The sequence below is a fragment of the Cricetulus griseus genome, chromosome X (genome assembly GCF_003668045.3).
Source record: "Cricetulus griseus strain 17A/GY chromosome X, alternate assembly CriGri-PICRH-1.0, whole genome shotgun sequence".
In the NCBI taxonomy this organism is placed as follows: domain Eukaryota; kingdom Metazoa; phylum Chordata; class Mammalia; order Rodentia; family Cricetidae; genus Cricetulus; species Cricetulus griseus.
The window spans coordinates 118,918,496-118,944,923 of record NC_048604.1 but is presented as its reverse complement, the minus strand read 5'-3'; the positions used below and the strand labels follow the sequence as shown (position 1 = coordinate 118,944,923).

Genomic DNA, 26,428 nt, shown 5'->3' with positions numbered 1-26,428 from the left:
CCAGGCCCGGGACTCGCTGCTCTGAGCCACTGAGGGCCCTGAATCACCTGTTCTACCTAATATAAGAGCGTCTGCAGCAGGGACCCTACCATAGGGGATTGGGTGGCTACAGAGAACAAAGACCTTGTCTTCTATCGGCCTGGGACCTAACTCCACCTCCATACACAGAAACTGAATGCGCAGAGTCACACAGCGCATATAGCCCTTCTGACAGGGATCAGCCTAAGGTACAGGAAACAGAGAATGTTCTATGAGCTCTTGAGGTTCCTGGAACTTCTTTGTTGGTTTTCCTGCAGTACTTCCAGACTCTGTGGCACCTATCTCCTGTGCTGTCTTTAGGTGGGAGTGCATACAAGCTTGAGTCCCTAATGATGAGTGTGCCCGTCCTGATTGTCAGTGAGCTTAGCTTAGTTTCACCTGGCTCCTCCTCCTCCTCCTCCTGTCCTTTAGTGTTGGGAATTGAACCTACAGTCTCATGCATGCTAGGCAAGTACTTGTTTAATATTTTTTTAAAAACTTCTATTATTTATATGTGTTGTGTGGGGGGAATATCTAGAGGAGGATGTCAGAACCCTTGGAGCTGGAGTTGCAGGTGGTTGTGAGCTGACTGATGTGGGCTAGGAACTGAACGCTGGTCCTCTAGAAGAGAGTATCAAGGCTCTTAACCTCTTAGCCATCTCATCATCATTAGCCTCTTTCTTTTGAGGCAGGGTCTCTCTAATTTGATCAGGCAGGCCTTGGACTCATTCTGAAGCCAAAGAAGACCTTGAACTTGTCATCCTCCTGCCTCAGCTTCCAGACTTACTCAGGTTATGGGCCTGAGCCATTGAATCCAGATTCAAGGATCCTTTTTTTATTAACTAAAACTGTATCTCATTCACAGCACCCTGTTTTTGTGGCAGAACTTTCTAGAAGGAGCTCAGTAGATGTTGATGCCTCAATATCTGCCTGTAGTTTAATTTCCTTTTCTTTGTCTAAATCCATCCAGAGCAAAACTTTCTGTCTGGGCCACACAGCACCATAGAGCAACTCAAGATAAAATTCCTTGTCCTGTTGTAGCTCATGTACCTCCCAGACACTCCACATGGCTCTGCAATGCATGGGGGAATGGGGCATGGTGACAGAGTCTCATATCCTCTCAGAGTCTCAAATGGGAATTTGGCCAAAGACATCCACATGTGGCTTCTCTGGCACGTCACTCAACGTTCCACCCTTCTCTCTGGCCAGAAGCCCAGAAGAGTGACCTTGGAATCTGCTGCCACTCCTTTCCTGGCCCTGCCTCCAGGTTTCTGTTCACAATTCGTGGGAACCAGAAGGGATAGGTCATATCTTCCTACTCTAGGGCAACAGTGGCCAGACAGCTGTCAGTTCTCTATCTTGGGAAAGACATGTGATTTGAGTTCTGCAGGAGTGACTTGAGATCTACTCAAGGAATTTAGAAAAATCTTTCCTGTTACGAAGCAGATGGTTTTAGGCTACCCATGGAGAAAGTTGTTTGCTGGTTTGTTTTGAAATAGGCTGTGTAGCCAAGCTGGCCTAAAACTCATAACAATCCTCCTGCCTCAGCTTCCCTCTTGAACACTGAGATTACAGGCATCAACTACCATGCCACCCAAAAAGGTCATGTATGTACAATACAAGGTGAAGCTGGAGGCTGGTAAAACATAAATGGCAATGATACAAACAAGGTATAAATAATACAAACAAGAGTTTTGTCTACTCCAGACCAGCCTCGAACTCACTATGTAACTGAGGATGAGCCTGCATTCCTAATCCTCTTGCCTCCATCTCCCAGTTGCTAGGATTACAGGTGTATGTTGCCATGCCAGGTTTTATGTGGTGCTAAAGATTAAACCCAAGACTTGGTACAGGCTGAGCAAGCACACTGCCAACCAAGCCCCCACCCTCCTCCATAATGTATATGTATGTGCTTACATGAGTATCGTGTGTATTACAACACTTATGCAGAGGTCAGAAGGGGCCATCAGATCCTCTAGAACTGGCATTAGAAACAGTTGTCAACTGCCATGTGGATGTTGGGAACTCAAATTGGGTCCTCTGGAAAAGCAGTAAGTGCCCTTAGCCACTGAGCCACCTCTCCAGTCCCCTTCCACCTTACTTTTAAAACAGAATCTGCCATTCTGCTCTTAGCTCCCCAGTTTACTGGACTGGCTGGCCAGGGAGATCTGAGAATCCACCCATCTCCATTCTGGCAGTGGTAGGGTGACAGGTGGGTGCAACCATCCAGCTTTTTACATGGATTCGGGGAACCCTAGCTCAGGCCCCCCAGCTCACATGGCAGGCACTTTACCACCGGAGTCACCTCGACAGCTCCACAAAATCAACTTTTTCTTGTCAGTCCAATGGCGTTATCACCAGGCTCTTCCTCTTGTGATGCTTCCTTGACATCACTGCCACGGCCCCTGGAACCACATTCCCATCAGAATGTGTCCCAGCTTTTAAAATGGCCTTGGCTCCCCCATCTATACACTAACTGCCTCAATTTCACCTTCCAAGTCAAGATGGGAAAATAGCCTCCAGAACAAGGCAGCACAGGCCTTACTGACTCTCTGTGCCTGGCCCATTCTCCTGTCAGCCTGTAGAATCTTGTCCATCCTCCTGGACCACCTTGACCCATACTGCCCTTGACCTTTTTGTGGTTGGTGGAGCACAAAGCCAGGGCCTGAAACTTGTGTCCTCTCTTGAGTTACTGCATGTTTCCCTCCAGAACCATACAGACTGGCCCTGAATTTTTACCTAGTAGGAAGCCACATTTCCCAGTGTGACTATGTCTGGGACCCAAATTGTGTCATATGCTTCCTTGTAAATCATCCTTCCACTAATGCTTAGAAATGTCACTAAATGGACAGTCTAAGCCAGGCCTGATGGTACAGTCCTGTAATTCCAGTACTGGGGAGACTGAAGCTTGAGGATAAGAAGTTCACACCTTCATGGACTACACAATAAGTTCAAGGCCAGCCTCAGCAATTCAGGGAGAACTTATCTATCTTGAAATTATATTTTAAAAAAAGGAAGGGTGGGGATTATAGCTCAGTGGTGGAGTGTCTGCTTATATTAGGCCTTATGGCCATCACCAGCATCCCAGCCAGGCCTGGTAGCACATGAATGACATAGGTAAGGTGAGAGGATCAGGAATTCAGGGCCAGCCTGGGCTACATTGAGGCCCTATCACAAAAAGGCAAAAACTGAACAAATGTTTAAAATGCAGATTCCCAGCTCCCTGGACTCTCTGAAGGTAAACAGATATGATTTTTAATAATAACTTAAACTGAAATGCAGTTCACATCCCATATGGATGATTCAACTGGGGATGCAGCTGAGTAGTGGCGTGCAAGAGGCTCTGGTTTCCATGCCAACAATGCAAAAGAAGAAAACAAAGTGCACAGTCCAATCAGTTTTGTTGTAACCACAGAATTTTGCAACCATCACCACTACCTAATTTTTTTAATTTTTAGATTTATTTTGTGTATATGAGTGTTTTGCCTGTATACGCATCATGGTGCCCTCAGAGGTCAAAAGAAGCATGATGCCCTGAACCTGGAGTTTCAGATGGTTACAAAGCATCATGTGGATGCTGAGAACCAAACTCAAACTCAACACAAGAGCAAGGAGTGATCTTAACCACCGAGCCATCTCTGCAGCCCCTGTGGACTTTTAGAACATTTTGGTCTCTCCCAGAAGAAATCCCTTACCTATTAGCAGTCATTTCCCATCTTCATCCCCGACTCTAGTAATCTGCTATCTGCCTATAACGGTGCAACTGGGCTGGACTCCAGATAAACAAAATCATAAACTGGGCGGAGTGGTGCAGGCTTGTGATCCTAGCACTTGGGAGGTGAAGGTTATCCTCAGCTACTTACAAAATTCAAGGTCAATCTGGTTTCCACAAGACCCTGTCTCAAAAACACAAAACAAAAAACCCAAAAGCAAACAAGCAAAAATGGAATCCTACAGCCCCCAATATATGACCCTTTGTGTCTGGAACTTTAGCAGAAGGTTTCTCCAAGGCCTTGCATTTCGTAGGGGAATGAATGAGGCCATGCTTGAATTTTTGTTGTTTTGTTTCTTAAGACAGGCTTTTTCTGTGTAGCTCTGGCTGTCCTGGAACTCATTCTGTAGACCAGGCTGGCCTACGAACTAAGAGATCCACCTGCCTCTGCCTCCAGAGTGCTGGGATTAAAGGCATGAACCACCACTTCCCGGCTGCATGTTTGACTTTTTAAAAGAACCTCCAAACTTCTTTGTAAAGCACCTACAGCCCTTGACATGCTCTCTAGCGATCAAACAAGGGTCGAGTCCTTGACCATATGTTTTTGGGTTTTTTTTCCCCCTAAGAGCCACAGCGTGACTTAGTTTAGGCATTCCAATGTTGAGTTTAGAAGTTACTTATCTATCATCTGGAGTGTTCACCGAGACTCCTCAGAGGTGCTGTGGTAGCCTCAGATTAGACCACACACACACACACACACACACACACACACACACACACACACACACACACACCCCACACCACAGCCTGCAGTAGCCTCGGATTAGACCCACACGCACACTCACCCCAAAGCCCCAGGGTGGGGATGGAAAGAATGGTGTGCTTAGAGGCCTTAGCACTGCCAAGGGATTAACTACTCAGCACCAGACAGTCAGGGCGCTAAAACCTAAAAGCCCAAGTGATGAGAGATATTGAGGAGGAAGTAGCTGGGGGAGGGGAAGGACCCAAGACCAAGCCCAATCCTGACTCAGTCTTCTGAGCTGCAAATCCACCACTGCGATTGCATCATCATGGAGCCTCCGCAGCTCAGCCCTGACACGAGGGGGGGAAAAAAAAGACTAAGGCTGGTATCTGTTCCCCTTCTCCGCCCCCGGAAGGATGCTGCGTGGTTACCCGAAGCTAGATGACAGCACCTGCTGCGAGCGCCCCGCACCTCCTTGGTATTATTATGGTATTAGCCCTGCCTTGTCCGCGGGCGGGCAGAATAATTGGATGCAATGCTGCAATTGTTGCCCTGATCCAGCAGTTTTGATTCTTTCCTAGAGCCACAGGCAATCGCTCCTATCACTGCTCCCAACCCCCAGCTGGAAGACACTAAACTAAACAGGAAGTGGCCGTTTCTCCCAGGGGCGGGGGCTGTATGGGACTTCAGCAGTGGGGTTTCTTATCTGTGATGGGAACGGAACCTTTCAAGTTGGGGCGTGACTTTGCGCACTCAATGCTAAGAGCGCGCTTGCTCTTTCTCGCTCCTCCTCCCTTTTCCTTATCTCCCTTCCCTTCTCCTCCAATTGCCCTCTCCCCCTCACCCTCTCTCCTCCGCCGCTCCCTTCTTCACCTCTCTCTTTCTCCCCCCACCCAATAGCTTCCTATTTAAAGGTAATTTCTTTCCCCTACAATGTCTCAAGGGTATGTGCTGAGGGTTAGAATTCAGGCCCAGCATCCAGATGGTTGCAAATGAACATTAAACCGTCGGCGTGACTGCAAATTGTTAAACATGCACAACTCCCGGTAGCCAGAGTTTGGAGAGGGACGTCTTTTTGTTCGGTTTGTTTGTTTCTTTGTTTTGTTTGATTGAGGCAAGGTCTCACCGAGTACCATCGATAAGACTAGCAGTAATTCTCCTGCCTCGGCTTTACAAGTGCTAGGGTTTCAGACACTCCTGCCACTTGGGATTTGTTTTGTAGGAGTAGGTGTGATTGGGACTGGACCCTGAGACGTGCGTGTAAGAATGTAATGGAATTCAGCAGCTGCTCACACTGCAGCAGCCCTTCCCCCATGCAAACACAGACAAGCACCCTATCTAGACATTGTCTGCATATCTCTCACTCACAGACTTGCAGGTGCCAGGCTTTCTCACCTGAGTTTACATCAAAGGCGATATTGGAGGCTAGGCTACACATGCGGCTCCCCACCCCCTTCCCTGACTTCCGCCTGGCTCCGGGCACCTGCCCTGGAACCTCCATCTATGCGGCACACAATCCCAATTCTGCCACTTAGGCCCGGATTCCTCTCTTCAAAATCCTTGCTGTGCCTGCTGTCTGTCCATGGCGTTAATAACTCTTCTAATAACTATATTGCTTACTCCCAAGAATCTGTCTCTTGTCACTTTGAGCCCCACATCACAGATGTTTTTAGTGGGTATGCTGTCAGGCCCTTCACCACTGAGCTACACCCCCCCAGCCAGTTTTCCTTTTCAGTGTTTATTTTATTTTCTTATTGCATTTATCCATTGATTTAGTGTGCATACGTGTGTGGGCGCATGCGTGCCATAGCATGCCTGAGGAGACCAGAGGATAAACTGCTGGGAGCCTTTTCCTCCACCTTGTGTGTGCCGGGGGAGGGGGGAGGCGGGTCCTGAGAATGAACTCTTGGGACACTGGGCTCAGCAGCTGGCCCAGATTGGGGGGCGGGGGGGGGGGCGTTAAACAGTGAAACTTAAGTCTTTTGAGCTCCATTTGTCTTTAACCTGGAAATAAATGCGGTTTGTTTCTGTGTCCTGTCCGTGTGTTCCTTTTGGAATAGGTCAGAGTAGCACTGTGGCTTTTCTTTTGTCTGTGGGCTCAGCAGCAGATGGATGTAGGGCTGCTTCGTGTGCCTGTCCTGATGGCAAAAAGCAGAAGAGGAGTTAGCAATGACTCCATGCGCAGGAATCTGCCCTTTGTTTTCTTTTTGTCCCACAGGACAGCCGCTGCTTGCTCCTGGGCCACAACAGCAGGCCTCCCTAGCTTCCTGGAATTGTGGTACTTGGGCTGGTAGGTGGCAGATTGTGTTTCTTCATTTGTGGCTTTGGAATTAAGCCCCCCCACTTTTTTTTTTAGAAAAGCTAATGGTTTCCTTATGGGCTGCCACCCAAATTCTTGCTAAATTTTGCTCAGCCTTTATGGCTTTCTTGTGTCTTCTCAGCCAGCTCTCTCCGTCATGAATAAATAAACCGAAGTGAACCTCTGCCCTTTGCCTTTCCCGAAGCCAAATGAATCACCCAGCTCCTCCACTTCCCTCTCACAGAAGCCAGTGAGAGCATAGCTAGAGGGGACTCTACCCCAGGAAAAATCCAGCCAGCCCCCTGAGTTCCCAGAACAAAGAAATTCCAGTGCGGGTGGGGAGAGAGGAGCTTTGTTCTCAGCGGTAAGAGACCAAAGAACTTCCTAAGTGAGCCTAGAAATGTCACAGTGTTCTGAGGAACTAGGCATGGTGTTCCTTTTAGAGTGAGACAGAGCCCAAGCTCTGAAAGTCCTGAGCTAGCCAGGTTCAGTCACCTGTCCTCAAGAAGCCAACGTACCCAGCATGTGGTAGTGAAAAGCAGAAAAGGGAGACGTATTCTGCGGGACCACATTTCTAAGAAGAACAGAGCTCCAGTAAAACCCCCCAAGTCCATTTTCAGGATCCTAACCTTAGGATTCTGGTCTTTTATTTATTCCCAATTATATACATATATGTGATGAGCTTTGATCATATACCCTTATCACACCTCCTCCACTAAACTCATTCTTTCCCAAAAGTCCTCCTATTTTCATGTCTTTTTTGTTTGTTTGAGGCCACAGCATTTTTGTTGTTGTTGCTGCTGCTTTTTTTTTTCAGGGCAAGGATTTCTTTGTGAAGCTTTGACTGTACTCTGTAGACTATGCTGGCCTTGAACTCACAGAGATCTGCCTGCCTCTGCCTCCTGAGTGCTGGGATTAAAGCCTTGCTCCCAACCATCACTGCCCAGCTGAGGCCACTGCATTTAATTAGAGTTGCCCACCAGAACTCAGGGATGGGGTGTAATTTACTTGAACAGAGGTAATTTAGCAGTGGGTACGCCACTAAGGAATGATTTCTATCCCACCGCAGCCTTTTCCTTCACCCAGCATGAGACTCCTGGGGAAATTTCTGTTTCTTGGGGTCCATTGTCTCAATAGTCTGATAGCCAAAGGGAAAGAAACAAGTACTTATTTGAGACAGGGTTTTTCTGTGTGGTATTGGCTGCCCTAGCTCTTGTAGACCAGGCTGGCCTCACACTCACAGAGATCCTCCTGCTTCTGCCTCCCCAGTGCTGGGATTAATGACTGTGCCACCACACTTGGCTCAAGTCCCGGGCCAAAATAGCCGAGTCCCGTGCCAGCATGTGCGTCCTCGGAGGTCTTTCTCATCTTGCTCGGCTTCGAGAAATCCAGCTGAAGCGACTGAGTCCACGATGGAGACAGAAAAGGAGCAGTTCTGTAAACTCTTTATTGGTGGCTTAAGCTTTGAAACTACAGAAGAAAGTTTGAGAAACTAGTATGAGCAACGGGGAAAGCTCACAGACTGTGTGGTTATGAGAGATCCTGCAAGCAAAAGATCAAGGGGATTTGGATTTGTAACATTCTCATCCATGGTTGAGGTTGATGCTGCCATGGCTGCAAGGCCTCATTCCATTGATGGCAGAGTAGTTGAGCCAAAGCGTGCTGTAGCAAGAGAGGAGTCTGGAAAACCAGGAGCCCATGTGCCTGTGAAGAAATTGTTTCTTGATGGAATTAAAGAGGATACTGAGGAACACCACTTTAGAGATTACTTTGAAGAATATGGGAAAATTGATACTGGTGGCGCACACCTTTAATCCCAGCACTCGAGAGGCAGAGGCAGGTGGATCTATGTGAGTTTGAGGCCAGCCTGGTCTACAAGAGCTAGGGCAGCCAATACCACACAGAAAAACCCTGTCTCAAATAAGTACTTGTTTCTTTCCCTTTGGCTATCAGACTATTGGAGCCAGGATAGGCTCCAAAGCCACAGAGAAACCCTGTCTCAAAAAAAAAAAAAAAAAAAAATCACACCATGGTCACAATGCAGAAGTAGTTAGGCATTGTCTAGACAAGAAATGCGAGAAGTCCAAAGTTCTAGGAGTAGACAAGGAGGAAACTTTGGTTTGGGGGATTCTTGGTGGTGGTGGCAATTTTGGACCAGGACCAGGAAGCAACTTCAAGGGGGTTCTGATGGATATGGAAGTAAATATGGATTTGGGGATCGCTATAATGGGTATGGAGGAGGATCTGGAGGTGGCAATTTTGGTGGGAGCCCTTGTTATGGAGGAGGAAGAGGAGGATATGGTGGTGGAGGACCTGGATATGGCAACCAGGGTGGGGGCTATGGAGGTGGTTATGACAACTATGAGGAAGAAATTATGGAAGTGGAAATTACAATGATTTTGGAAATTATAACCAGCAACTGTGAGGAGCCGCACTCACATTCGCCATTACAAGATGGCGCTGACATCCGATGCCGGATCAAGTAAACAACGTTGGTATCCATGTGCTCAGTGTTTTTCCACTGCCTAGCCCCGCCTATTCCATGGCGTCATATAGGGTGACGAGTCATCCACCTATCCCAGCTGTACACGCATCGCTCAGAGTTTGTGAGCCTTTATTAGGGGACGGGATTCTTGGCTCGGGGTCTCCGCTCTGGTAAGCTTATGCTCTCCTCTCAAGACGCATTAAAGCTTTACTGCAGAAGGATCCAAATGTTCTATGTGGTTCTTGCCGGCAAGACTATCGCGCGGGACAAGCAACCTTCTAACTATGGCCCAATGAAGAGTGGAAACTTTGGTGGTAGCAGGAACATGGGAGGACCATATGGTGGAGGAAGTAGAGGAAGTAGGGCTATGGTGGAAGGAGCCGATAGTGAGCTTCTTACTACTTACCATGGGCTTCACTGTATAAATAGGAGAGGATGACAGCCCAGAGGTAACAGGACAGCTTCAGGTTATTGAAATAACAATGTTAAGGAAACTCTTATCTCAGTCACGCATAACTATGCAGTGACATGGCAGAAGACACCAGAGCAGATGCAGAGAGCCATTTTGTGAATGAACTGGATTATTTAATAACATTACCTTACTGTGGAGGAAGGATTGTAAAAAAAAAAAAAAAATGCCTTTGAGACAGTTTCTTAGCTTTTTAATTGTTGTTTCTTTCTAGTGGTCTTTGTAAGAGTGTAGAAGCATTCCTTCTTTGATAATGTTAAATTTGTAAGTTTCAGGTGACATGTTAAACCTTGTTAAGATTTTTCTGAAAAGCTATTAGCCAGGACCATGGTGTAATAAGACAATGTTTTTCATTTAAAAAATTTAAGTGCTTGTGTAGAGTTAAGAAGCTATTGTACATTTATGATTTAATAAAATAATTCTAAAGGAAAAGAAAAAGAATATAGTCATTCAGGTCTGGATTGTTATAACCTGTGTAAATTCACCTGGTCGGTCACACCCCACCCCCATTCGATGCCCTGGAGATGGAGCTTTGTTTGAGAAAAGAATTTGAACCAGAAGAACTCCAGGCAAGTTCTAGGTAATGTTGTGAATTTTCTTAGGAGCCACTCTGAAACCTCATCCAAGCCCAGGCCTCCAATGGCAGCCTCAAAAGTGGCCTCAAGTGTAACCTCCCTAACCTTACTGAAGCTCAGGCCTGAGGATGTACCTTCCTTTCCAGCAGAATAGCCTTTGCCTCCTCAGTTCTCTCTCCACCCCGTTTCACTGGTTGGTGACCACTCCCACCACAAAAGCAGTTTTTCCAGGGACATCAGAATCAATGTAAAAAAAAATGTATAAGCGGAGCTCTCTTGCCTACAAGTGAGTAAGAGTTTATTCAGGAAGCCAGACAGTGGTGGCACACACCTTTTGTCCTAGCACTCGTGAGGCAGAGACAGGCAGATCTCTATGAGTTCAATTCCAGCCTGGTCTACAGAGGGAGTTCTAGGACAAGCTCCAAAGCTACAGAGAAACTCTGTCTCAGAAAAAAAAAAGGAATTTATTCAGGAGCCAAATGAGAGGGAACATTGCCGAATGTAAGCGAGCATTGGCGAATGTGAGCGAGCATTGCCGGGGAACACAGATTTACATTACCCTGAATACTATGTCCCAACAAAAGTTTCATTACATTTTATAGTAATAGAATAAAGAAAGTCATAAATCAGACATCAGGCAGGTTAGAGTAAGCAGTAAAGCCTCTCTCTGTTGTAGGTCTCTGAAGACATTCTTCACTTTCAAGCTGATGGAAGCTGGGGGTCTATTTGTACATTCCAAAAGGATTTACCTAATAGCCATAAGGATGTTAGGTCAAACACAGAAGTGGGCAATAAATGGTTATTTAGAGGGCTCAGATAGCTGAAGAGAGTTTGGCTCTAGAACTGCAAATTCCAAGTCTCCATAACCATTGAACTGCTAATCGGTCAATCAGTCTTGTAGAATGTGAATATAGGTGCTGTCTTTTTCTCTTGGAACTTCTCTTTTGGTTTTTTGAGACAGGGTTTCTCTGTGGCTTTGGAGGCTGTCCTGGAACTCACTCTGTAGACCAAACTGTTCTCGAACTCACAGAGATCCGCCTGCCTCTGCCTCCCAAGTGCTGGGATCAAAGGTGTGAGCTACCACCACCCAGCTCCTGGAGCTTCTGTTAACACTAGCATCCATCACCTGGTACCGGCAGCCCATCCCAAACATTGTCCAGAATCAGCAATGGTCAGAAGATAGCTGTGGAAATAACTTGAATTAAAAAATAACTAGCTGGTGACTCTTACCCCTCTCCCAGCTATGTGAAAAGGAGCTCATTTTCCAGAAAGTTAGCACATGACCTACTGATACAAGAAGTCCTAAGCAAGCGCTTCTAGGAAATCCACTGAGAACTTAGCTACCCATCTGTCATGAGGACACTACCATTCTGACCCCAGGGCCATGGGTCACAGCATGACAGTATTCCTAGGAATCGACTGGGGGCAGATAATGACTGAAAGGGACATGAGAGGGGAAAAAAGAAAACCTTCCTTTGGAGTCTGGTTTGCCCTCCAATTGAGAGTTAGGAAAATGATAAAGCCAAAACTGCTTACGAAGATAATGCAAACAAGACATTCAAGCAAGGATGTTGAAAACAGCAAATAGGGGCTGAAGATGTAGTTCAGTTGACAGTAGTAGGCTTGCCTGGCATACACAAGGTCATGAGTTCAATCCCCAGTACCACACAAACCAGGTATGGTAATATACACCTATAATCTCAGCACTCAAGAGGTAAAAGCAGGAGGCTCAGAAGTCATTCTGAGCTACATAGTGAGTTCAAGGCCAATCTGGGTTGTATGATGCTCTAGCTAAGAAAAAAAAGTATAAGGAAAGAAGGAAGAAAGAAAAATAAATAACTTTTTGCTTATTTAGAGCCCAAATGTGTATTGAGTTGTACCATAGCAACACTCCTTACAATTTCATTCACTAAAGAAAACACTTGTTTTGTTTCTAGACAGGTTTTCTCTGTGTAGCCCTGCCTGTCCTGGAACTCACTCTGTAGACCAGGCTGGCCTCAAACTCAGAGATCTGGCTGCCTCTGCCTCCTGAGTGCTAGGACTAAAGGTGTGTGCTGGGTGGGATGGTGCACACCTTTAATTCCAGCACTGGAGAGGCAGAGGCAGGTGGATCTCTATGAGTTCTAGGCTAGCCTGGTCTAATAGTGAGTCCAAGAACAGCCCAGGCTATGTACAGACCCTGTCTCAAAAAAAGGTATGTGCCACCATCCTTGGACTTTGCTTAACCTTTAAGCCTTGTAAGGACATCCTTTGAAGACTAACTGAGAAACCTAGGGGAGCACATCTAGCATCACTATAAAGACATCTCTGTATGGCTCTTGAGGTGTCTACTCCCCAAAATGGGGATAGCTATGTTCTACTGTCTTTTTCCATATGATGATGAATCAGCCTGCCTCCATCTTAGGCTTGAAAGCCATAGTAAAGACAAACTAGGTCAACTCCTGTTTATGGTTAAACCTCTGTTTCTCAAGGATTGGGCAATGCATTACTTGTAACCTTAACTACAAAAGGTCTGTACTGTCTGTTCTAGGAAATGACAATTATGCTTTTGTCCCAAAAAGTTGTTATGACCATGTTGAAACCCACCCTTTGTTTCAAAAGGTTATTACGACCACCTGTTGTCATGACAACCTTGTTATGACCACCTTGCAATCATGCCTGTTTCAGGAGTCCTTATGACTAACTTGTTATACTTTTGTTCTGCTCCTGTAACCCCACCTATCTGCCTGCTAAATGCCCCCATTTGGAAACTCCCTCCCCTGAGCTATAAAAACCTTGTCTTCCTCACATCCAAGGCTGACCTCTTGAACCCCACCTTAGAGGGAAGTAACCAGTGTACACGAACAAAAAAAATTGCTTTAATTAATTTGGCCATGATGGCTTGTGTTGGTTGACTTTCTCCTCCCATCTTCCGGATTAACAATGACTATCTAAAAGTTTAACAAAACTTAGTTTCATTCTGGAATTCTTTAGTGTTGTCAAGGGTTTGGCTTTACCTGAATGGAGCTGTGTTATGGAATAATCTTTTTTACACTGTGAAGATGTGTCTTTGCCAAGGAACGTTCTGATTGGTTTAAGGAAAAACTGACTGGCCAATAGCTAGGCAGGAAGAGGTTAGGTGGGAAAGCCAAACTGAGAGGACCCTGGGAAGAAGGAGGAATCTGAGGAGTCCCCAGGCAGACTCGGAAGAAGCAACATGGGAAGTACATAGATGAGATAAAGGAGCCTTGGGGCAAGACATAGACCAATAGAAATGAATTAATTTACGTTTTAAGAGCTAGCAAAAAACAATCTTAAGCTATCGGCCAAGCACTTATAATTAATATTAAGACTCAGTGTGGTTATTTGGAAGCAGGCTGGTGGGACAGAAAAGTCCACCTACTGCCTTGTGAGAAAGGGAACTAACTTCTCAGAGCAATGGTGGCTATGCAGGGCTTCAAACCCTGTCTCCTGCCACCACTACTACCGACATCTCTACTGTCCTGAGGATGTGGTGAAGGTAAAAGGAACTCTCAGGAGTCCTAGGATGTTCTGTGGCTTGATATAAACGTGGGTTCCCTGGGTATATGCATGTGGCAAAATTAGTTGAGCTGATAACTTAAGATTTACATCCTTTTCTGTGTGTAAATAATATCCAAATAAAGCACTACTGACATTTAAAAAAAAGGAAAAGACATAACAGATAAAGAAAGGCACTTTGTACTTTGTAAAGCCTTTTGTTAGGGACTTTTCAAACCTTTCAGCTAACTATGACTACTATTCTACTTACAATGTCATTGACTTTGTTTTGCCTGTTTTCAACCATTGTATATTGCAACGATATGGGATGGACTGTTCTATTTGTTTGCTTTCTCACCCAGCATTATGACTTTGCTCACCACTGCTTCTCTCCTCAGCTTCTCTCTGGAACTTTTAGCCACCCTCTTGCCACTATTGAGACTGCCACCGTCTCCATTATCTTCTTCATGCTTTCAGTTCATCCCATTTATAATTAAAAAAAAAACCTAGCAGGCCAAATTAAAAAGATCATTCAGAAGTCTTTTATTGAGCCTAATACCAGAGACAAGGAGACTCTCCCAGGCAACTTGGAAAGTGAGCTAAATAGCCTGGTTACATAACTAGGAGAATGAGTAGGTCATGCAAATGAAGAATTCTATTGGTACCAATCACAGCACATCTTCCAGTTCCATGAATCACAGTCCCCAAATAGGGACTATTTACAGGCCTTACATATAGACCAATCACAAGATTCTCACTGCACCAGTCTCAGAAGAGGAGCTCCTCCCACCACTGCCCTCACCACAGCACATCGCAGCCCACCACACACAGGTGAAGATGAAAGAATAGCTGCAGGTTGATCTAAAGCTCACTAGGGTTTGTCTAGCCTGAGATGCTGTCTTCCAAGGCAGGTGCTGATGAGCTCTAAAGGACATCCAGGGCTGTTACACAGAGAAACCCTATCTCTAAAACAAAACAACAACAAAGAAGAGCTACTGTGGTCTCTTCACAGCAATAAAATATTGACCAGGACAATGGGAACCATTAAGCACACAGAAACCAGAGACACTGGTTTAAGGAGCCCTTGGTTCTCACCTCCAAGATTCCCAAGTGATCACCATGGTACTCCTCTGATTATACCTACCATCGGCAGGAAGGAGATTGCAAGGAGAGGGAACCACACACTTGGCAGTTACTAGTATTAGGATACTTCTGTTACTAGTATTAGGATACTTTAGTATCCCTTGTTAATCCCTTAACCACGCCAGTGCCTTTACAAATGCTAACTTTGGGGCTGGGGTGGATCCAGTGGTATAAAGTAGAGTTCTTAGTGGATACGTGTTGCTTGACATGAGCCAACCATGGCCGAGGACCAAGGAATCAGACACATGGAGAATTGGCAAAGCCTTTCCCCTGAGTCAAGGTTCAGAAAAGCAAAGCCTTCCTCTGTTCAAGGACTGGTATTTACCAGCGATTGACTGGTGTGTGCAAAAACTAGCAACTGCAGCTCCTGTTTTAGGCTGTAAACTTCTGGGAGGGAGAAGCTGCAGTTGCTAGTTTTCGCACACACTGGTCAATCGCTGGACACATAGTTAACTCCTCCCCTGTACTGTATATAATGAATGCACTGAGCTTCCGGGATGTTGCAGTAGTTGGTGCCACTCCAACAGAACCCGAACAGTCTATCGGACCCCACCTTTTCTGTCTGTGAGTATGTGTGTCTCTCCTTCATTGCCTCCCCATCCAAATCAGGTTTCCAGACCCAAGCTTCAAGGGTCAAGGCAGTAAACGGCTTGCCTTGGATGCTAGAAGCCATGGGTTCTGAGTACACACCCATGTTGTAGAATATGAGTTGAAGATGTGTTACATTCATTTATGCTGTGGAACATTTGTTTACTGATGCAAAGATGTGTTGCATTCTTTTATGTTGCACTTGTTTAACTCTGTGAGGCTATGTCACTTCGCCTGTCTGTAACACCTGATTGGGCTAATAAAGAGCTGAACAGTCAGTAGCCAGGCAGGAGAAAGGATAGGTGGGGCTGCTAGGCAGAGAAAACAAATAGGAGAAATCTAAGGAAGAAGAGTGGGGAGTGAGAAAAGGAGGAGAGGAGGACTCCAGGGGCCAGCCACACAGTCACACGGCCAGCCACAGAGTAAGAAGGGAAGAAAGATATATAGAATAAAGAAAGGTAAAAGGCCCAGAGGCAAAACATAGTTCAGGAGAAATGGGATAATTTAAGTTTGGAAAGCTGGCTAGAAACAAGCCAAACTAAGGCTGGGCATTCATTAGTAAGAATCAGTCTCCGTGTATTTATTGGGAAGTCAGGTGGCAGGCCCCAAAGAAAAAAAAAAACAACCAACTACACAACTGTATGCACACACACTTCAAAGTTGGATAGATAGATAGATAGATAGATATAGATAGATATAGATAAATAGATATTTCTCCAATGAAAAGTCTTCCCACGTGTTTTGCATAAAGAAAAAAAGGAAGTTATCAAAAAATGGTAGGAGTATGCTAGAAGAGCAGTGGAGCCCACCTGAAGGAACTCCCAGACATCAAATTAGAACAATGTGAACAACTACATAGAAAACATATTGGATCAAAATCTCCAGAATGAAATAAATAGCTATGCACCCCTACTGATTTAAAAAGGAATAAACCTGGGTGCGGTAGCACAGGCCTTTAATCCCAGCACTTGGGAGGCAGAAGCAGGCAGATCTCGATGAGGTCAAGGCCAGCTTGGTCTACATCAGTGGTTCTCAACCTTCATAATGCTGCCACTCTGTATTAACAGTTCCTCATGCTGTGCTGACCTCCAACCATAAAACGATTTTCATGACTACTTCATAACTGTAATTTTGCTACTGTTATGAATTGTAATGTAGATACCTGATATGCAGGAGATCTGATATGTGACTCCTTTATAAGGGTCATTCAACCCCCAAAGGGGTCAACCCTCAGGTTGAGAACCACTGGTCTACAAAGTGAGTTCCACAACAGCCAGGGATATGTAAAGAAACCATGTCTCAAAAAACAAAACAAACAAAACTAACCAAAGGCTGGCAAGATGTCTCACTTGCTGCCAAACCTGATAACCTGAGTTTGATTCCCTAGGACGCACATGGTAGAATGAGAGAGTAACTCCTGCAAGTTGTATGCTGATCTACACACACACACACACACACACACACACACACACACACACACACACACCACCTTCCAAAAAATGATTGGACAAGGATTTGGCTTATTCTATGAGCTACTTGGCACAAAAGCATGAGCATCTGAGTTCAATCCCCAGTGTTCACAGAACTGGCCAGGCAGAGAGAGGAAGATCCCTGGCTCACTAGCCAGCCAGCCTAGCCTCAGGTCCTAGTCACAGACCCTATCCTAAAACCCAAAGTGGACTGCTCCTGAGGAGCAATACTGGACAGTAGCCTCAATACACAATCACACGTGTGTGCATGCATATTCACACCCGGGAACATGCACACACATCTGCACATTCACACACACAAATAAATAATTCAATAAATAGCTGAGTGGTATAATCCCACATTGGGAGGCGGAGGCAGTAGGATTACAAGTTTGAATCCAGCACAGGACAAAGTGAGAGCCTGTCTCACAAAGGGAGTGCATGGGGGCTGAAAACAGAAGTAAATGATGGTGGATGGACAGGTAGCAAACACAGGAGTGAGCATCTACAGTCATAGCACCCTAAACACGCCCAGTGTTGTCTGATCTCAGAAGCTAAGTAGGGACGGGCCTAGTTAAGTGCTTAAATGGGAGGAGTGAGGGACATACAGATAACAAAGACCTCCTTATGTAATGGGGTGTGGTGGTTCCCACCTGGCATCCCAGCACTGAGGAGATGGAGACAAGAGGATTGCTATGAGCTCAAGACTAGCCTGGGCTAACTATTGAGTTCTAGGCCTGCCTGGGCTACAGTGTGAGACATTGCCTCTAAAACAAAACAAAACAATAAAGAAATCTGCTGAACTGGGTGGGGTAGCACAGGCCTTTAATCCCAGCACTCGGGAGGCAGAGGCAGGTAGATCTCGATGAGGTCAAGGCCAGGCTGGTCTTGAAATCGAGTTCCAGAACAGGCTCCAAATCTACACAGAGAAACCCCGTCTCAAAAATAAATAAATAAATAAACAAATAAATAAATAAATAAATCTGATTTTGCTCAAATCAGTAGGCCACAATTTGAAAAGAAATAGGATCTATTCTCCAAGGAATTATGTTCTTAATTTATTCTTTCACAATGGCACACATATATAAGTACTTGATCCAATTCCCTATTACCCTCTCTCTTCCCCTCCTTTCCCCTCCCCCTGGACCCCTTCTTCCCAATAAGTCATCCTCTTACCTTTCTGTGTTTTCTTTGTTCTGTTTTGTTTTTTTGTGGCCACTGCACTTAATTTTAGGCTTGCCTAGATGAACATGAGTCAGGGTTATTTACTAGAACAAAGGGAACTTAGTGATGACTGAGGACTACACTTCCCCCTCTCCATCAAACTTCAACAGGCAATAGCTCCTCAAGGAGGGGAGGGGCACTGTGAGACCCTCCCCCATCTGTGACGGGAGCTTCATAGACCTGTTCTTGCACAGGTCTGCACTGTACAAGTGCAGGTGTGTCATGCCTGCCATGCCCAGGGAATAGAAGGCTTTGTTTTATTTGTTTGTTATTGAGTGTTGTTTTAGTTAGGGTTTCTATGGCTTTGAAGAGACACCATGACCACAGCAACTCTTATAATTGGGTGGCTTACAGTTCAGAGATTTAGTCCATTATCATCATGGTGGGATACGTAACATGCAGGCAGATATGGTGCTGGAGAGGTAGCTGAGAGTTCTACATCCTGATCAGCAGGCAACAGGAAGTGAACTAAGACACTGGGCAGTATCTTGATCATATATGAGACCTCAAAGCCCTCCTTCCTGGTGACATACTTCCTCCAACAAGGCTACACCCACTCCAACAAAGCCATACCTCTCATGACTGCCACTCCCTGTGGGGACCATTTTCTTTCAAACCACAATTGTTTTGACTTTTGAGGCAGGCTCTCTCTACATAATCCCTAGCTGTCCTGGAACTCACTCTGTAGACCAGGATGACCTTGAACTCACAGAAGTCTGTCTCTGCCTCCCAATACTGGAATTAAAGGCATGTGCCGCCACTCAGCCAAATGACCAAGATCAACATCACTAGTCTGCCATCCAAGCATTTGGGAGGCTAGAGTAGAAAGGATTGCCTGGAGTTTGAAGTGGGCCTGGGCTACATAGTAAATTCCAAGCCTGTCTGGGGCTACATGAAACCTTGTCTCAGAGAGAGGGGAGAGAGAAACAGACACTACTGGTAGCATCCCACTGTAACTACTGATGATTTAAAAAATACATCATTTCTGTGATCATTTTTATATTTTAGTTATTTTTATTTATTCTTATTTTATATGTAAGTGGTTTTGCCTTTGTGTATGTCTGTACACCTCTTGGATGTTTGGTGCCCATGGAAGCCAGAAAACAGTGTCAGATTTCCTGGAACTGGAATTACAGATGCCTGTGAGTTGCCATGAGGGTGCTGGGAATCAAATCTAGCTCCTTTCCATAGCAGCAAGTACTCTGTGGTGGTTTGAAAGAAAATGGCCCCTAAAAGGAGGGGTGGCCTTCTTGGAATAGGTGTGGCCTTATTGAAGTGTGTCACTGTGGGAGTGGGTTTTCAGGTATCCTGTGCTTAGTCTGTATCCAGTGAAACAGATCACTTCCTGTTGCCTGCTGATCAAGATGTAGAACTCTCAGCTCCTTCTCCAGCACCATGTCTGCTTGCTTGCTGTCGTGCTACTTGTCATGATGGTAATGGACTGAACCTCTGAAAACTGTAAGCCACGCTAATTAAATGTTTTCCTTTATAAGAGTTGCTGTGATCATGTTGTCTCTTCACAGCAATAGAAACCCTAACTAAAACATACTCTTAACTGCTGAGCCCTCTCTCCAGCCTCATTTCTGTAGTATTTTGTCAAGAATGCCTAACCTCATCTAGTCACAAAAAAAAACAAACAAAAAAACAAAACAAAACAAAACAAACAAAAAAAAAACATCATCAGAAAGACCTCAACTTAGTCAGGTGATTGTGGCACATGCCTTTAATCCCAGCACTCAGGAGGCAGAGGCAGGTGGATCTTTGTGAGTTTGAGGCTAACCTGGTCTACAGTGTGAGTCCCAGAATGGCCAGGCTGTTACGCAACTATTGGCAAAAAAAAAAAAAAAGGCCCCAACTTATATACACCACAAAATACCGGAGCATACACTTCCAAAGTGTCACAAAAAGAAAAATGAGGTGCTGTCAGGAATTAGAGGAGAGCAAGGGGATGAAGCAAAGCGAAATCCTGGCCTGGATCCTGACGCACAGAGCATTATTTTCATCCCATAGCCCTGTTAAAGTCCCCTTTCTGCTTAGTGGACTTTGGCTGTGTATGGCATGAAATGACGGGGAAACAAAGCAAAGGAATGAGCAGCTTCAAAGGTGCTAAGGAAGTAGGGAAGCTGAGCCAAGGCTGCACTGGGAGTCTGTATGGATTGGGTAAATGAGAATTCAAAACAAAAGTTGCACTTGGATTCTGCTTAGGATAGACTAAAGACATTCTGCTTCTCTCACTACAGTGTACCTAAGAATCCAGGTACTGCTCAGTGGTTCAGTCCTTGTAGTGATAAATTGTTTATGATTTATTAAAGCCACTGGAGATGAAAATGGCAAAGCAGTCAAACTAATTAGCCATAGAAGTCAGGCACACATCTTTAATCTCAGGACTAAAGACTAACAGGTAGACTGATCTCTGTTAGTTCAAGGCCACACTGAGCTACATGAAATTGATCCAGTCCTAAAAGAAACAGCTCTTACAAAGGTGGTCTCAGAGCCTGGGATCACACACCTTTAATCCCAGCACTAGGGAGGTGCAGACAGAAGGATATGGTAGAGCAGAGAAAGGAATGAAAGGAGGATTTGTGGAGACAGGATTGCCATTTCAGCTGGGTAGAGGTTAAGAGCTACTGGCTTGACTGTTTCGCTTCTCTGATCTCCAGCTTGAAGCTTGAACCCCAATATCTGTCTCTGGGTCTTTTATTTTTCATGTTACAAGTCCTTGCTTAGCATGCTAAAGGCCCTGGGATCGATCTCCAGCATGGAAAAGGTGCAGAAAGAGAGACAGGCACACACAGAGGCAGAGAGAGACACATGGAGACAGGTGGGGAAATCCTGGGTGGGATGCTTGGGGAGCTTGTCTGGGGACTCTCAGAAGTACCTGGTACCCTCCGACCAATCCAGCCATGAGATTCCTCATTGTGTAGTCACTTGTCTCCTGCCTGAATCCAAAGACTGGATTGTGCACAGGTGGGGACAGAAGGATCTCCAAGCTAAACATGCTCTCTCTGGTCTAATGTATGCAAAGGGGCAACTGGGGGTCAGAAAAATGAACCAGAAAAATGAACGGTAAGATGTACCCTAACCTCCACATGCACACCATGAAAAGTGCACGCTCCCTCAGAAATAGACAACAATTCAAAGAAAAAGAAAAAAAACTATACAATTAGATTCAATTTTAAAACCCAACAGATGCCAGGGTCCCTGGAAAACTCACAGGGGCAGTAAGTTGCATCTAAACCAAGTTTGAGGCCAGGTTCATTACTGTTTTGTGATATGTGATATCTCTGCCTCATGGCGTTATTCTAGTTATTTATACAAAATTGTGGTCAAAATGATGTAAGGAATGTGGAAAGAACTCAAAGAAGTATACAATTAAACAATAAAAGAACTCAGCAGAAGCCTAAGGATATAACTCAGTTAGTTATCATGTACAGGGCCCTGGGTCCCACCTCCACCACTACAAAACATTTCTGAAAGTGACAAGACCTCTGTTGCTTGCGTCTGTCTGAACATGTATGGATTTGTGGTTTATCCCCAAAAAATATGGTCCAGCAAGTATTTGCAGAGCAGTGGCATTGTATGAGTGTGGTAAGTCACCTAGAAATGATGTAACAGAAGGATGCCTGTGAGTTCTATGCAAATACAGTACCACTTTATACAGGGCTTTGGGCGTCTGTGGGTTCTGACAGGGTTCCCATCCCTGAGATACTGAGAGACAGCTGAAATCAATAGAGTAAGTGACTGGAAAATCAGCAACAATGTGGAAGAACTAGGGAACGACCATCAAGCAACTGGTTCTAGCCATCCATTGCAGGACACTGTTCAACAGCATGGCAGTGTGTCTGGACATTGTTTGTTTGGGTTTTTGTTTGTTTGTTTTGTTTTTGTTTTTGTTTTTGTTTGGTTTTTCGAGACAGGGTTTCTCTATATTGCTTTTGGAGGCTGTCCTGGAACTCACTTTGTAGACCAAACTGACCTCGAACTCCCAGAAATCCACCTGCCTCTGCCTCCAGAGTGCTGGGATTAAAGGCATGCGCCACCAACGCCCGGCTTGTTTGGGGGTTTTATTTGCATGATTTTTGAAGCCGGGTCTCTTGTAGCCTACGCTGGCCTAGCACTACTTTCCTAGCCAAGGATGACTCAAACATCTATATTCCTGCCTCCTAAGCATTTCCCCAGTGCTTAAGATAACAAGTGATCATCAGCACACCACCTTTTATGTGCTTTTCAAGTGTATGGAGGTCACCAAAACAAAACCTTTATTTCACTTTAATTTTTCAGTGTGGGGGACTGAATCCAGAGTCTCTATTGTTAGAATCTAAGGTCTGTACTGCTCCTGTCTCTAAACCAGAAATTAGAGGAAGCAGATTTATTCAAGTTCAAGAGTTCTCTTTCTCCACCTCTGTGTGTTGAGAAAGAGAGAAAATGTGTGGTTGTGTATGGTGCTCGTGTGTGTGTGTGTGTGTGTGTGTGTGTGTGTGTGTGTGTGTGTGTGTGTAGTGGGATCTGTATGGCGTCTGAGAGTGTGTGTGTGTGTGTGTGTATGTACGTATGGGGAGTGGGGGTGTATATGATGTCTGAAAGTGTGTGTGTGTGTGTGTGTGTGTGTGTGTGTGTGTGTGTGTGTGGTGTATGTGAGTGTAGTATGTGTGGTGTATGCAAGAGTGTGTGGTGTGTGGGGAGGGATGAGAGTGTGTGTAGTGTGTTTGTGTGAGTGTGGGGGTGTATGAGAGTGTGTGTGTAGTGTGTAGTATTATAGTGTGTGTGGTGTGTAGTATATAGTGTGTGTGTGATATAAAGGGATTTTTGGACACCAAGAAATTCAAGCGATGAAAGGGGCAGAGGCAGCCACCTTGAGTCTTTCTCCCCAGAGTTTTACCTTCTTTTCCAAAGTCAGTGTGGACCTGGGACCTTGGCTTCCAAAGCCAGCATCTGTGTTTCTTTCCAGATGAACATAGGATTTTTCTGCAAGTCAGCCCATGTGAGCTAAGGAGAGATGGAGGCTATACAGAGCTATTTTCCAAATTTAGAATATTGGGTGAAAGGAGTGGATAATGTCAGAGGGAGAAGAAAGGTGACAATTCCATCCACTCTGTTCTCTCTCTCTCTCTCTCTCTCTCTCTCTCTCTCTCTCTCTCTCTCTCTCTCTCCTTTTCTTTCTTTCTGGGGGTGGGGGGTTTCTTTGTGTAGCCTGGGCTGTCCTGGAACTAGCTCTGTAGACCAGGATGGCCTCAAACTCACAAAGTTGCCTCTTTCTGCTTCCCAAGTTCTGGGATTAACGGTGTGTGCCACCACAGCCTGACATCCATCCACTCAGTTAAAGCACCACAGAGTTATACATGCAGACCCTAGCCCAGCATTGGTGGTGCATGCCTTTAATCCCAACACTCAGGAGGCAGAGGCAGGTGGATCTCTGTGAGTTCGAGGCCAGCCTGGTCTACAAGAGCTAGTTCCAGGACAAGCTCCAAAGCCACAGAGAAACCCTGTCTGGAAACACAAAAAACAAAAACAAAAAAATACATGCAGCCCCTAAAACAGAACTCATTCTGTCTTGTGAAACACAGTCTAGGACTGGTATCAAATGGATTTTTATTTTTTGAGTATCCAAACTGTCCTCAAACTATGTAGAGCAGAGGATGACATTGAACCTCTGATCCTCCTGAGTTGACCTCTCAAGTGCTGGTTTTACAGGTAGAAGACATGGCATTTGGTTTATGCTATGCTGAGGGTTGAACCCGAGGCTGGCTTTGTGCATGCCAGACAAATGCTTTACCCACTGAGAAATATCCATAACAGCCCAAAATGTATTATTCATCTACAATATAAACTAAAAATCAATGGTGCCTAAGTGCTAGGATTAAAGGTGTGTGCCACCACCACACAGCTAGAAAACTCTCAAATATTTATAAATTAAACTGCACATGTTAAAATTATTCATAGGAGCTGGGCAGTAGTAGCGAACACCTTTAGTCCCAGCACTCGGGAGGCAGAGGCAGAGTTCGAGACCAGTCTGGTCTGCAAGAGCTAGTTCCAGGACAGCCTCCAAAGCCACAGAGAAACCCTGTCTAGAAAAAAAACACAAAAAAGATTCATAGGTTAAAAAGAAATTAGGCTGGATATGGTAGTTCATACTGTAGGTCATCTCAATACTTTGGAGGGTGAGACAGTAAATCACAGAGTTTTGAGGTCAGCTTAAACTACACAGTGAGTTCCAGTGCAGCCTGGACTACTAATTGAGACACTCTCAAAAAGACAGGGAGAATATTTGGTTTATCTTTGTTTTTTTATTACTAGAGATAGTATTCAAGGCCTTACACTGGTTCAAAAAAAAGTGTTCTACTACTGAGCCATACCCTCAGTCTTAGAAAACATTTTGAATTAAAGTAAGACAAATTATAGTCTACTAAAATGTGCAGGATACAGGTAAGTGCAGTGCTTTTAGGGAACTGTATAGCATTAAATGCTTACATTAGAAAAGAAGAAAGGTCTTAATTCAATGACCTCAGCTTCTGTCCAGGCTAGTTTTATGTCAGCTTGACACTAGAGTTATCAGAGAGGAGGGAACCTCAATTGAGAAAGTCCTCTATAAGATAGAACTATAGGCAAGGCAGTAAGGCATTTTCTTAATTAGTAATTGATGGGAGAAGGCCCAGTCCATTGTGAATGGTGCCATCCCTGGGCCGGTGGTCCTGGGTTCTGTAAGAAAACAGGCTGAGCAAGCCATGTGGAGCAATCCAGTGAGAAGCATTGCTCCATGGCCTCTGCACCAGCTCCTGCTTCCAGGTTCCTGCCCTGTGTGAGTTCCTGTCCTGACTTCCCTCAGTGAGGGACTAGAAGCTGTAAACTGAAATAACCCCTTTCCTCCCTAGGGTTGCTTTCAATCACAGCAATAGAATGCAAACTTAAGACAGCTACTGTGCTAAATAGAAAAGGGGGTAGAATAAACCCAGAGCAAGAAGGAAATAATAAAGACAGAAACCAATGGCATGAAAACAGAAAGGCCATCAGCATGAAAGCAAAAGCTAGCTCTCTGAAAGGATCAATAAAACTGAGGAGCCTCTAACCACACTGACCGAGAGAGAAATGACCAACAGCAAGATAATGTGTGACCTCCACAGAGCTTCTGCAGAAAATAAGTGTATTAAGGACAACTGGGTAAAAAACCATAGACCACCAAGACATCACAGGTAGGTTAAACAGGGCTTCTAACAACCACATTGAAGTAGTTAATCTCAGCACTCAGGAGGTAGAGGCAGGTGGATCTCTGTGAGTTCAAAGCCAGCCTGGTCTACAGAGTGAGTTCCAGGACAGCCATAGCTGTTACACAGAGAAACCCTATCTGGAAACACACACACACACACACACACACACACACACACACACACACACACACACACACACGCGCGCGCGCGCGGTAAGAGAAAGAGAGAAACACCATGTAACAGAGGGAAGGGGAGTGGGAAAAGGAGGAGGGAAGGGTGAGATTGGCCTCTGAAGACAGGAGCAGCAGAAGAAAAGGAGAAGGGAGAGACAGGCAGAGAGAGAAAGAAAAGGAAAGATGGGAAGTGGGCAAGGCCCACCTTTAAAGGTACCATAGTGAATATGCACAGGTGGTGCTCCTAGTGGCTGCAGCTGAGGGTATATCCTGTCAGGACCCCAAGGGCAGGCCAGTACAGATGCCTGAATACTAACTCTAGGTTCAATTCCCAGTAAGGATACTAGGCATGTTGTGGGCAGGATTGCTAAAAGTTCTAGGATGCCTGGGCTACATAGCACCCTGTCTCAAAAACGAGAGAAAGAGCTGGGTGGTGCTGTACACCTTTAATCCCAGCACTTGGAGGCAGAAGCAGGTGTATCTCTGTGAGTTTGAGGTCAGCCTAGTCCAGGACAGCCAGGACTACACAAAGAAATCCTGTCTTGGAAAAAAAAGAAAGAGAGAAACTAAGCTACAGGCAGAGAGTAAAGAAGTATAAATCATGTGACTAGAAAGGATTTATATCCAGAATATATATATATATATATATATATATATATATATATATATTTTATACACACTACACATATATACTACACACACTCTCTCATACACCCCCCACACTCACACACAATATATCTCCCACCAATTTTAAAAAGAAATTTGGAGTTTTGTTTTGTTTTGTTTTGTTAAACAGGGTCTTACTCTGTAGGTCTAAACTGGCCTAGAACT

The 26,428-nt window shown here is 45.1% G+C and overlaps 1 long non-coding RNA gene across 1 annotated transcript; it reads left to right on the top strand.

Annotated features, from left to right (window-relative positions):
• Positions 1-6,450: 6,450 nt before the first annotated feature.
• LOC113837762 lies at positions 6,451-8,459 on the top strand. The gene is made up of 3 exons (XR_004771405.1): positions 6,451-6,762; positions 6,914-7,135; positions 8,041-8,459. It is a non-coding gene; the product is annotated as an uncharacterized LOC113837762 (long non-coding RNA).
• The last annotated feature ends 17,969 nt before the right edge of the window (positions 8,460-26,428 follow it).